Source organism: Salmo salar, unplaced genomic scaffold, assembly GCF_905237065.1.
Source record: "Salmo salar unplaced genomic scaffold, Ssal_v3.1, whole genome shotgun sequence".
In the NCBI taxonomy this organism is placed as follows: Eukaryota; Metazoa; Chordata; class Actinopteri; order Salmoniformes; family Salmonidae; genus Salmo; species Salmo salar.
The window spans coordinates 57,023-70,853 of record NW_025548021.1 but is presented as its reverse complement, the minus strand read 5'-3'; the positions used below and the strand labels follow the sequence as shown (position 1 = coordinate 70,853).

The 13,831-nt window shown below is 46.1% G+C and overlaps 1 pseudogene; it reads left to right on the top strand.

Annotated features, from left to right (window-relative positions):
* The first annotated feature begins 426 nt into the window (after positions 1-426).
* LOC123732588 (E3 ubiquitin-protein ligase TRIM47-like) lies at positions 427-3,059 on the top strand (annotated as a pseudogene).
* Positions 3,060-13,831: the final 10,772 nt, after the last annotated feature.

The following is a 13,831-nucleotide window of genomic DNA, read 5'->3' as shown; positions in this document are numbered from 1 at the left end:
TGATCCTAGGCCTAACAGTAATAACCACACTGTAATGTTAGAACACATAAGTGTATTATAAGGCATTATAAAGGTCATTAAAATATTTATAATATGTACTTCATAGAAACTGTTAACCTTTATATATGCTAACAACTCACATTTTGTTAGATGTATTCCATATTAAGGGTCCTAAACTAGGAACTAAAATATTTGTCTCCCCTCTAGACGTTGTATGCAGATCTCTCTCTCTCCCTCCCTGCACCCCTCCTTCCCTTGTTCCCTCCCTCTAACCCCTCCTTCCCTCTAACCCCTCCCTCCCTCTAACCCCAGCCATCTGGCAGAACAAGGAAATCCCTCCCCCCTCCCACAGACTCTCTTCTGTGGAAACTAAACTGATCTGAGTCTCTGTGTCGTCTGTCTGTGTGAGAGTGAACAACCGTCCAAATGGCTCAGCAGGGAGTTCTGCTGGACCAGGACCAGTTCCGTTGTTCTGTCTGTCTGGATCTACTGAAGGAACCGGTCACCATCCCCTGTGGACACAGTTACTGTAGGAGCTGTATTGAGGACTGCTGGGATAAGGATGTTCTGAAAGGGGTCTATAGCTGTCCTCAGTGCAGAGAGACCTTCACTCCAAGGCCTAATCTGAGGAAAAATAACATGTTGGCTGAGATGGTGGAGAAACTGAGGAAGACAGGACTCCAGGCTGCTCCCCCTCCTGCTCTGTGCTGTGCTGGACCTGGAGATGTGGCGTGTGATGTCTGCACTGGGACCAGAAAGCGGAAAGCCCTCATGTCCTGTCTGCCGTGTCTGGCCTCTTACTGTGAGACTCACCTCCTATCTCACTATGAATCTCCTGCTTTGAAGAAGCACAAGCTGGTCAAAGCCACCGCACAACTACAGGAGAAGATCTGCTCTCATCATGACAAACTGCTGGAGGTTTACTGTCGTACCGATCAGCAGTGTATCTGTTATCAGTGTGTGATGGATGAACATAAAGGCCATGATACACTGTCAGCTGCAGCAGAGAGGACTGAGAAACAGGTAAGACCAGAACAACTTGTTGGTGACTGTCTGATAAACAAAGAGTTAAAGATACAGTATCAACTGAGGCTGTTTGAATATGAGACCATTCAAATGAAATGGATCCACAAATATGAACACAAACCTTGAGTATATAGATATGTTAACCCAGATTCTCCAAATGTATCACCATTTTCAAAATTCTGTTAGGTTCTGAACACACAGAGTTAAAACTCAAACCAAGTTTATTCACCCACTGGGTCATACAGCTCAAAGACAATGTATGATTACACAAGAACATATATTTATAACCTCATACTAGGCGGTGTCAACTGTTACACATCTAGACAGCCAATACATCTCTGTTGCTAGGCAGGAACTGAATTGGTTCCTTTCACTGGTGTAGTCATGGCCCTGCCTGATGCTAGAACCTTGGTGGGTGTGGAATTGTATGTGTGTGAGATAGGACTGTAGTAGGAGGGTCGTTGGGGTGGGCCTCTCTGGCCCCCCCTCCCAGAGATTTCTTCTCACTTCATCTGTTGACTTGAACTCGAGCCGAATTCCTGGCTCCTCCCTAGTTCTGCAGCTGGCCTGCCTTATCAGAGACTAACTAGACTGTGGAATTCCTAGCTCCTCTCTAGTTCTGCAGCTGGCCTGCCTTATCAGAGACTAACTAGACTGTTGAATTCCTGTCTCCTCTCTAGTTCTGCAGCTGTCCTGCCTTATCAGAGACTAACTAGACTGTTGAATTCATAGCTCCTCTCTAGTTTTGCAGCTGGCCTGCCTTATCAGAGTCTAACTAGACTGTTGAATTCCTGGCTCCTCCCTAGTTCTGCAGCTGGCCTACCTTATCAGAGACTAGTTGCCCTTTGTCTCCCTCTTTAGGAACATTGATATTCAACAATAACATGTTTGAACAGAATATTTCAGCACTTCCCCTTGTCTCTCTCAGTAACTTTCCATACACCAAGTTCCTATCCACCCTTCATTGACCCCAACATATACATTCCTTATACATGTGTAGGGCTGTCGTCGGAAGAAGACCAAGGTGCAGCAGAGGATGTGTTCATCATTAGAATTTTAATAGAACAACGTGAACACTATACAAACAAGAAAAATGACAGCCAAACAGTCCTGTGGTGCAAACACTACAGAAACATTACCCACCAAAAGGAAAAACATGCTCTTATGTGTGACTCCCAATCAGCAACAAAGCTTCAGCTGTGCCTGATTGGGAGCCACACTGGCAAAACAAAGAAATACAAAAACATAGAAAAAGGAACATAGAGCCACCCAATGTAACGCCTGGCCTAACCAAAATAAAGAACAAAAACCCCTCTCTATGGCCAGGCGTTACAACATGAAAGTCATCAATACGTTATAGTTTGGTAACATGAATAAGTATATTTCTAGCTAGAATTCAATCAAGTCAAACACCATTATCGTTAGTTATCAAACATCATTATCATTCGTTATCAAACACCAAATCAACTCCCTGATTTGTGTTCTGCTAAAACTATAATCATTCACATGACAACATAATGATATAATTTCAGACAGACACTTCCTCAATATTTTGATCCCTATCTTCTATGGGCCCTATGTCACATTACTATACTATTGATCTACTGGACTAATAAAGCTTGATATCTCATTGAAGAGTGATTCTCCACAGAGGCAGCTGGAGATGAGTCAGCAGAAGGTCCAGCAGAGATTCCAGGAGAGAGAGAAGGAGCTGAAGGAGCTCCAACAGGCTGTGAAGTCTCTCAAGGTGAGTATTGTTGACCAGAGGAGACACACCATTTCACTTCTCTCCTCCATTCAGAGAGAGGGAGAGAGGGGCCCCTATCCAATCCCACTGACCTCACTGTTGGGAACAGGCTGTCTGGACTCCTTTCAGAGAATTGACTGCTTAATGTAACCAACGGGATATGAACCCAGGTCTACCATGGGATAAACCAACATCTTGACCATTACACCAAGAGAACATTCCTTATTGGGCCGACACTGATTTAGAAGTCGCAGGCTGGGCTACCTCATCACATAACCATGAGTAACCATGACTGACTCATGTCCCCTATACATTAACATGGAGCTCTCTCTCTCTAAATTCAATTCAAAGATCTTTATTGGCATGGGAAACATATCTTTACTATGCCAAAGCAAGTGAAGTAGATAATAACCTGTTGGGGATAGGGGGCAGTATTTGCACGGCCGGATGAAAAACTTACCCGATTTAATCTGGTTACTACTCCTGCCCAGTAACTAGAATATACATATACTTAGAATTATAGATAATATTCCAACCGGGCGACGTTGTATTCGTTCAAAGAGAGAAAGAAAAACATGGAGTCCTCTCGTGCACGTGCGCTCCAGTGTCATTGTTCCCTGCCTGACCGCTCACAAAAACTCCTGCTGTTTATTCGCCCAGAGACTGCAGAGCTCTCATTCCACTTTCTGGCGCCTTCTGAGAGCCATTGGAAGCCTTAGAAAATATCACGTTAGAGCAGAGATGCTGTATTTTTGATAGAGATGCCCTAGAACGACAACAAATTGTCAGACAGGGTTTTGGCCTGCCATATAAGTTCTGTTATACTCACAGACACCATTCAAACAGTTTTAGAAACTTTAGAGTGTTTTCTATCCAAATCTACTAATTATATGCATATTCTCGTTTCTGGGTAAGAGTAGTAACCAGTTTAAATCACATACTTTTTTTATCCGGACGTGAAAATACTGCCCCCTAGCCCCAACAGGTTTTAATGTTCCACTGGGTAGAGGTGAGGACAAATGTAAGATCAGAGACATTTTGATAGATGTGTGGCAGAAGAGATGGGACTCTGAGCACAAGGGGCGGCATTTATATGTCCTCTAAAGGTCGGTGGACCAAGGTTCAAAGGTCAAATTAGGAAGGAACAGGTGGTGTTTACTTGATTGTGTTTAGGACATTGTACATTGAACTGGTCCTTACATCTGGTTGGCAGGAAGTGAATGGTTTGTGTCTGGAGGGTTTTGTCAATGAAACGGTGGAGCATGTGTTGTTATATTGTTGTAAGGATGTTGAAGAGAGGGAAAGATTGAAGTGTAGGGTCATTGAGGTTGGACAGGGTTGGGGGGGTTGTGGCTCTCGGCTGGGTGTCTCTTTTCGTAGTGTTTGTTTCTTAACTAAATTAAACAGGGAGGGGTGGTACACAGGGTTTGTTTAAGGCAGATAAGCGCGACCAGCCAGCAGCGGGTGCTAGGACTAGGCTGGACACTACATTTTTAATCACATTTACTGATAAAACTAGTTCATTGCATCCGCCAAGGAGCCCAGTTATATAATATTACCATATGTCCCAGCTGTTTGCCGTAGTTTTGAAGTAAACGTGAAAAAGTGGGGCTTATTTTAGGTCATGTTTCACCCTGCCAGCTCCTATTAGTTGTATTGTAAAAACAGGTCTTATTATAGGTCATGTTTCACCCTGCCAGCTCCTATTAGTTGTATTGAAAAAACAGGTCTTATTTTAGGTCATGTTTCACCCTGCCAACTCCTATTAGTTGCATTGAAAAAACAGGTCTTATTTTAGGTCATGTTTCACTGAGTTGTAAACCAAATGGATAGGTGGAGCTCATTGATTTGTAGCTCTAATGCAGTTGCTACCTCAGATTATGAGCCTATCAAGTGTGGTGAATGAGGTATGTAGTACCCACAGAAGACCACAGGGAGGAGCAAGAGAGATATAAACCCATACAGTTTTTCTCTTTAAATACCCTGAACCTAACAATCAATCAAATGTATTTATGAAGCCCTTTTACATCAGCAGATGTCACAAAGTGCTGTACAGAAACTCTAACCCTACGTATAACCTATTTTAGCCTGAACCCTAATTCTAGGGTAGGGTAGCCTACAACTATTTTAGTAATAATATTATGTTAGTAAATACCATTTTACTACTAAATAACATTTGTTATTTTTTAAATAAAACCTATGTAAGCATTTGCTTTTTATTAGTTATTTTATTATATTTATTATTGCAAGGCAGAACACTTGATAAACAAGACTCATTTGTTTTATATGTTAAATGTGGTTTGAACTGGGTGACATAGTAACCTCCATGTGAAAGTCCAGCAATTGGCGTGGGATAGGTGGGGCAGGTTTGAGACTGATCTCTCTAATTAAATACACTTTATTTCTCAGCTGCCTCACCAATGTCTTTAAGTGAATTAATAACTTTTAATTGGTAAATATTTCCAATAGATGGCAGCATAAGACCACGAAGCATCAGTTATAGGCTACAAGCAGCAATATGATTAACATAAAATAGCATGCAACCAAAGACTATATGTCCCATGATTTTCTAAAATGGTCACTACCTACTGTCTCTCTGTCTCTCTCTGTCTCTCTCTCTGTCTCTCTCTCTGTCTCTCTGTCTCTCTGTCTCTCTGTCTCTCTCTCGTCTCTCTCTCTGTCTCTCTCTCTGTCTCTCTGTCTCTCTCTCTCCTCTGTCTCTCTCTGTCTCTGTCTCTGTCTCTCTGTCTCTCTGTCTCTCTGTCTCTCTCTGTCTCTCTCTCTGTCTCTCTCTCTGTCTCTCTCTCTGTCTCTCTGTCTCTCTCTCTGTCTCTCTGTCTCTCTCTGTCTCTCTCTCTGTCTCTCTCTCTGTCTCTCTCTCTGTCTCTCTCTCTGTCTCTCTGTCTCTCTCTTTGTCTCTCTCTCTCTCTCTCTCTCTCTCTCTCTCTTAACAGCGCTCTGCACTGGCAGCAGTGAAGGACAGTGATAAGATCTTTACTGAGCTGATCCGCTCCATTGAGAGAAGGCGCTCTGAGGTGAAGGAGCTGATTTTAGCCCAAGAGAAGGCTCAAGTGAGTCAAGCTGAAGGACTCCTGGAGCAACTGAAGCAGGAGATAGCTGAGCTGAGGAAGAGAAGCACTGAGCTGGAGCAGCTCTCACACACAGAGGATCACATCCATTTCCTCCAGGTAACTACACTGCCTTGTTACATGTGTTATGAAATTAACTTAACCTGTCTGGGCTAGGGGGCAGTATTTTCACGGCCGGATAAAAAACGTACCCGATTTAATATGGTTACTGCTCCTGCCCAGAAAAGCAGAAAGCCCTCATGTCCTGTCTGGCATGTCTGGCCTCTTACTGTGAGACTCACCTACCATCTCACTATGAATCTCTTGCTTTGAAGAAGCACAAGCTGGTCAAAGCCACCGCACAACTACAGGAGAAGATCTGCTCTCATCATAACAAACTGCTGGAGGTTTACTGTCGTACCGATCAGCAGTGTATCTGTATGCTGTGTACAATGGATGAACATAAAGGCCATGATACAGTGTCAGCTGCAGCAGAGAGGAATGAGAAACAGGTAAGACCAGAACAAGGTGTTGGTGACTGTCTGATAAACTAAGAATTATCCTGTCTGGGATAGGGGGCAGTATTTTCACGGCCGGATAAAAAACGTACCCGATATAATCTGGTTACTACTCCTGCCCAGAAACTAGAATATGCATATAATTAGTAGATTTGGACAGAAAACACTCTAAAGTTTCTAAAACTGTTTGAATGGTGTCTGTGAGTAAAACAGAACTCATATGGCAGGCCAAAACCTGAGAAGATTCCATACAGGAAGTGCCCTGTCTGACAATTTGTTGTCGTTCTGTTGCATCTCTATCGAAAATACAGCATCTGTGCTGTAACGTGACATTTTCTAAGGCTTCCATTGGCTCTCTAAAGCCGCCAGAAAGTGGAATGGGGTGTCTGCTGTCTCTGGGCAAAGAACAGCAGCAGAGTTTGTGAGTGGTCAGCCTGGGGACAGTGAGACTGGAGATGCGCGTTCACGAGACTACTACTGCCAATGTAAAAAGCTTGTTTTTGATAAAAATATGAACTTGATTGAACAAAACATACATGTATGGTATAACATAATGTCCTAGGGTTCATTATGGTTGGTGCTGCAAAGGTAGGTGCTGCATTTAGCTGTGTTTTTTTTTGTTGTGACATATATGGTTGCTTTGAAAATGGCTGTGTGATTATTTCTGGCTGCGTACTCTCCTGACATAATCTAATGTTTTGCTTTCGCTGTAAAGCCTTTTTGAAATCGGACAATGTGGTTAGATTAACGAGTGTCTTGTCTTTCAAATGGTGTAAAATAGTCATATGTTTGAGAAATTGAAATTATTGATTTTTTGAGGTATTTGTATTTCGTGACACACGCTACGACTGGCTGTTGAATAGAGTTCGACGATGACGTCCGACTAGCCCAGACAGGTTAATGTGAAACTATTCATCTCAATCATAAAGTTGTCCTGTCTGTCTCTCTGTCCGTCCCTCTCTACGTCTCTGTCCATCCCTCTCCCTCTCTCTGTCCGTCCCTCTCCCTCTCCCTGTCCGTCCATCTCTCTCTCTCTCTATCTGTCTGTCCGTCCCTCTCTCTCTCTCTCTCTCTCTCTCTCTCTCTCTCTCTCTTCTGTCGTCCGTCCCTCTCTCTCTCTGTCCGTCCTTCTCTCTCTCTCTGTCCATCCCTCTCTCTCTCTTTGTCCGTCCCTCTCTCTCTCTCTGTCCGTCCCTCTCTCTCTCTCTCTCTGTCCGTCCGACCCTCCCTCTCTCTCTGTCCGTCCCTCTCCCTCTCTCTGTCCGTCCCTCTCCCTCTCTCTGTCCGTCCCTCTCCCTCTCTCTGTCTGTCCTTCTCTCTCTCTCTCTCTGTCCGTCTCTCTCTCTGTCTGTCTCTCTCCCTGTCCGTCCCTCTCTCTCTCTGTCCGTCCCTCTCTCTCTCTGTCCGTCCCTCTCTCTCTCTGTCTGTCCCTGTCTCTCTCTGTCTGTCCCTGTCTCTCTCTGTCCGTCCCTGTCTCTTTCTGTCCGTCCCTCTCTCTCTGTCCGTCCCTCTCTCTCGCTCTCTCTCTGTCCGTCCCTCTCTCTCTCTTTGTCCGTCCCTCTCTCTCTCTCTGTCCGTCCCTCTCTCTCTCTCTGTCCGTCCGTCCCTCCCTCTCTCTCTGTCCGTCCCTCCCTCTCTCTCTGTCCGTCCCTCTCCCTCTCTCTGTCCGTCCCTCTCCCTCTCTCTGTCCGTCCCTCTCCCTCTCTCTGTCCGTCCCTCTCCCTCTCTCTGTCCGTCCCTCTCCCTCTCTCTGTCCGTCCCTCTCTCTCTCTGTCCATCTCTCTCTCTGTCCATCTCTCTCTCTGTCCGTCTCTCTCTCTGTTCATCCCTCTCTCTGTCCGTCCCTCTCTCTCTCTGTCCGTCCCTCTCTCTCTCTGTCTGTCCCTGTCTCTCTCTGTCCGTCCCTGTCTCTCTCTGTCCATCCCTGTCTCTCTCTGTCCGTCCCTCTCTCTCTGTCCGTCCCTCTCTCTCGCTCTCTCTCTGTCCGACCCTCTCTCTCTCTGTCCGTCTCTCTCTCTCTCTCTCTCTCTCTCTCTCTCTCTGTCCATCCCTCTCTCTCTCTCTGTCTCTCTGTCCGTCCCTCTCTCTCTCTCTCTGTCCGTCCCTCTCCCTCTCTCTGTCCGTCCCTCTCCCTCTCTCTGTCCGTCCCTCTCCCTCTCTCTGTCCGTCCCTCTCCCTCTCTCTGTCCGTCCCTCTCCCTCTCTCTGTCCGTCCCTCTCCCTCTCTAAGTCCGTCCCTCTCCCTCTCTCTGTCCGTCCTTCTCTCTCTCTCTCTCTCTGTCCGTCCCGCTCTCTCTCTGTCCGTCCCTCTCTCTCTCTCTCCGTCCAACTCTCTCTCTGTCCGTCCCTTTCTCTCTGTCCGCCCCCTCTCTCTCTCTCTCTCTCTCTCTCTCTCTCTCTCTCTCTCTCTCTCTCTGTCCGTCCCTCTCTCTCTCTGTCCGTCCCCCTCTCTCTCTCTCCCTCCTTCTCTCTCTCTCTGTCCGTCCCTCTCTCTCTCCCTCTCTCTCTGTCCGTCCCTCTCCCTCTCTCTGTCCGTCCCTCTCCCTCTCTCTGTCCGTCCCTCTCCCTCTCTCTGTCCGTCCTTCTCTCTCTCTCTCTCTGTCCGTCTCTCTCTCTGTCTGTCTCTCTCCCTGTCCGTCCCTCTCTCTCTCTGTCCGTCCCTCTCTCTCTCTGTCCGTCCCTCTCTCTCTCTGTCCGTCCCTCTCTCTCTCTGTCTGTCCCTGTCTCTCTCTGTCTGTCCCTGTCTCTCTCTGTCCGTCCCTGTCTCTTTCTGTCCGTCCCTCTCTCTCTGTCCGTCCCTCTCTCTCGCTCTCTCTCTGTCCGTCCCTCTCTCTCTCTTTGTCCGTCCCTCTCTCTCTCTCTGTCCGTCCCTCTCTCTCTCTCTGTCCGTCCGTCCCTCCCTCTCTCTCTGTCCGTCCCTCCCTCTCTCTCTGTCCGTCCCTCTCCCTCTCTCTGTCCGTCCCTCTCCCTCTCTCTGTCCGTCCCTCTCCCTCTCTCTGTCCGTCCCTCTCCCTCTCTCTGTCCGTCCCTCTCCCTCTCTCTGTCCGTCCCTCTCTCTCTCTGTCCATCTCTCTCTCTGTCCATCTCTCTCTCTGTCCGTCTCTCTCTCTGTTCATCCCTCTCTCTGTCCGTCCCTCTCTCTCTCTGTCCGTCCCTCTCTCTCTCTGTCTGTCCCTGTCTCTCTCTGTCCGTCCCTGTCTCTCTCTGTCCATCCCTGTCTCTCTCTGTCCGTCCCTCTCTCTCTGTCCGTCCCTCTCTCTCGCTCTCTCTCTGTCCGACCCTCTCTCTCTCTGTCCGTCTCTCTCTCTCTCTCTCTCTCTCTCTCTCTCTGTCCATCCCTCTCTCTCTCTCTGTCTCTCTGTCCGTCCCTCTCTCTCTCTCTCTGTCCGTCCCTCTCCCTCTCTCTGTCCGTCCCTCTCCCTCTCTCTGTCCGTCCCTCTCCCTCTCTCTGTCCGTCCCTCTCCCTCTCTCTGTCCGTCCCTCTCCCTCTCTCTGTCCGTCCCTCTCCCTCTCTCAGTCCGTCCCTCTCCCTCTCTCTGTCCGTCCTTCTCTCTCTCTCTCTCTCTGTCCGTCCCGCTCTCTCTCTGTCCGTCCCTCTCTCTCTCTATCCGTCCAACTCTCTCTCTGTCCGTCCCTTTCTCTCTGTCCGCCCCCCTCTCTCTCTCTCTCTCTCTCTCTCTCTCTCTCTCTCTCTCTCTCTCTCTCTCTCTCTCTCTCTGTCCGTCCCTCTCTCTCTCTGTCCGTCCCCCTCTCTCTCTGTCCGTCCTTCTCTCTCTCTCTGTCCGTCCCTCTCTCTCTCTCTCTCTCTCTGTCCCTCTCTCTCTCTCTCTCTCTCTCTCTCTCTGTCCCTCTCTCTCTCTCTCTCTCTCTCTCTCTCTCTCTCTCTCTCTCTCTCTCTCTCTGTCCGTCCCTCTCTCTCTCTCTCTCTCTATCTCTCTCTCTCTCTCTCTCTCTCTGTCCGTCCTTCTCTCTCTATGTCCGTCCCTCACTCTCTCTCTCTCTCTGTCTGTTTTTATCTCTGTCCCTCTCTCCCCCTCTCTCTCTGTCCCCCTCTCTCTCTTTCTGTCACTGCCTCGCTCTCGCTCGCTCTATCCCTCACTCTCTCTCTCTCTGTACCTCTCGCTCTCTGTCCCTCGCTCTCTGTCCCTCACTCTCTGTCCCTTGTTCTCTGTCCCTCGTTCTCTGTCCCTCGCTCTCTGTGTCCCTCTTTGTCTCTCTTTGTCCCTCTCTCTATTTGTCCCTCTTTGTGCCTTTCTCTCTTTGTCCCTCTCTCTATTTGTCCCTCTCTCTATTTGTCCCTCTCTCTGTATCTCTGTCCCTCTCTCTCTCTCTCTCTCTCTCTCTCTCCAGAGTTATCAGTCACTCTCCAGTATCAGTGTATCTTCAGACTTACCCAGCATCGTTGTCCGTCCTCTTCAGTACTTTGGAGATGTGAGTAAGACTGTGTCTGAACTGAAAGAGAAACTAGAAGACTTCCTTAAAGGAGAATGGACCAAGATCTCCAGTACAGGTGTGTTGAAAACAATAAGAACATCAACTTTAGACCATTGAAAGTTCCCTACTAGTCATATACATGTGGAATATGGTATGATGATAACATTCCCACTCTCTGTCAATGTGTTTGTGTGTCTGTAGTGAATATAGTGGATGTCGTACTGCCTCCAGAGCCCAAGACCAGAGAACAGTTTTTACAATGTGAGTCTCTTTATTGTGAAGTAACTAACAGTCTATTTTTACTGACACTCCTAACAATCCCTCTAGAAATATATAGCAATAGTAGATCTAATCAAAGACCGGGTATCTCTCTGACTCCTCATATTTCTCTGATTTGATCTCTGCTGTGCTCTAATCAAAGACAGGGTAGATACAGTATCTGACTTAACTTATTGTTCTGACTCCCCTCATTGGTCTCTGCTCTGCTCTTCTCCCAGATTCCTGTCAGCTCACACTGGACCCAAACACAGCACACACACACCTCTCTCTGTCTAAAAGGAACAGAAAGGTGACCTGTACACGCAAAGCCCAACCATATCCTGACCATCCAGACAGATTTACCAACTACTGTCAGGTTCTGTGTAGAGAGGGTCTGTCTGGACGCTGTTACTGGGAGGTGGAGTTGAGAGGTGATGTTGATACAGCAGTCTCATATAAAGACATCAGCAGAACAGGGTCAGATGGTGGATTTGGACACAATAACAAGTCCTGGAGTTTACTATGCTGTAGTGGTGGTTATTGGTTCAGACACAATAATGTTGAGACTAAAGTATCAGGCCCTCAGTCCTCCAGAGTAGGAGTGTACCTGGATCACAAGGCAGGTACTCTGTCCTTCTACAGTGTCTCTGACACAATGACCCTCCTCCACAGAGTCCAGACCACATTAACTCAGCCCCTCTATCCTGGGTTTAGTCTTACTGGTACTGCTGAGCTGGTAAAACTGTAGTAGGGTCCACATAGACACTAGTCATGCTGGTGTAGTCTATAGCTGAGCTGGTTAAACTGTAGTAGGGTCCACATAGATACTAGTCATGCTGGTGTAGTCTATAGCTGAGCTGGTTAAACTGTAGTAGGGTCCACATAGATACTAGTCATGCTGGTGTAGTCTATAGCTGAGCTGGTTAAACTGTAGTAGGGTCCACATAGATACTAGTCATGCTGGTGTAGTCTATAGCTGAGCTGGTTAAACTGTAGTAGGGTCCACATAGATACTAGTCATGCTGGTGTAGTCTATAGCTGAGCTGGTTAAACTGTAGTAGGGTCCACATAGATACTAGTCATGCTGGTGTAGTCTATAGCTGAGCTGGTTAAACTGTAGTAGGGTCCACATAGATACTAGTCATGCTGGTGTAGTCTATAGCTGAGCTGGTTAAACTGTAGTAGGGTCCACATAGATACTAGTCATGCTGGTGTAGTCTATAGCTGAGCTGGTTAAACTGTAGTAGGGTCCACATAGATACTAGTCATGCTGGTGTAGTCTATAGCTGAGCTGGTTAAACTGTAGTAGGGTCCACATAGATACTAGTCATGCTGGTGTAGTCTATAGCTGAGCTGGTTAAACTGTAGTAGGGTCCACATAGATACTAGTCATGCTGGTGGTGATGGTCCCCAGATGTGATGATTCATTCTACTCTGTTTTATGTACAATGATTTAACTGATTTCATCTTCAGATGTTCTGAATTAAAATAAACATTCAATGTATTCATATTTATTATAGTGCAATGTTTCAATCTTGTACATTTCTATGAATCATGATGTATGGTGTTGATGTATATTGGTTGTCATTCAGAACCATTGATATGTTTTCTCAGTTGGTTCTCTGTCTCTATGTAATTCTCCTCAGTATCATTGATCAGCTTGTAGGCTCGGCCCTAATTGATGTGTTCTCTGTCACCTGGAGCTGCATGGAAAATGGTCCAGGAACAAAAGGACAATTCAGGACTAGTCAGCCCACTACAAGCTGGAATCAATTACTTTCTACGAAAGTATATGGTCTGGTTTCCCAGACACAGATTAATCCTAGTCCTGGACTAAAAAGCATGTTCAATGTAGATGTCCAGGAAACCGGCCCTAAATGTGTCATCTTTCATCCTCCCATACTGCTCAGTCCAGCAACATTAAACCTGTCCAGCAGGTGGTGCTATTGACCAAACAATAAAACCAGCAGATATCTTGACTTGCCACTCAGTATATCAGTAATGTTCAGAATAGTACTTTAATAATATCATTGGAGATTGATGGTCTTTTTAATCCACTATCCAGAGTCAGGAACAGATGAAGTTAGGTCTGCTACTGTTCAGTGATTAAATGTGATTCATGCTGACGGGAAATAAAAAATACAACACTAAACTTCATCTAGTAATAGTTTTCCTTTGTTATTTATTCAAGGTGTGTCTTTAACTTGTAAATGGATTGTGTGGAGGTGATCTAGTCGTGTGGGTGAATATTCCAGTTGTGTTTAGGCATCTTCATGTCTGACATCCCCCAGTTCTGTTCAGACCCATTGAACTGGGTCACATTCTAAATGAATGAGGGAATATATGACTGTTTCTCCCTCGAGTTTAAATATTGTTGTATCTTGTTGTTATAGACCATCTGCTACTGTTGGCTCTCTAGATTGTATTTTTAAGATTGTTATCACAGCATGTCAACTCTGAGTTTGTCCTGATGGGTGATCTGAATCAGGATTGGTTAACATCTAGCTCTGATCATCTCTAAATTCTATGCAATACCTATAATCTCAGTCAGATTGTCAACAGTGTAACTAGGTTGAATATAAAGTATCCTCTGAAATCCTCTTTGATTGATTTGATCTTAACCAATACTCCTCATCGTTTTAATGCTTCTGGTGTTTTTGCAAATGACACAAGTGATCACTGTGCTATTGCCTGTGTGAGAGATGGTTAAATTCCTAAGCATTCTCCACGTGTCATTACGGAAAGAAACCAGAAGCTGTTTGATATTCCAGGTTTTTTACA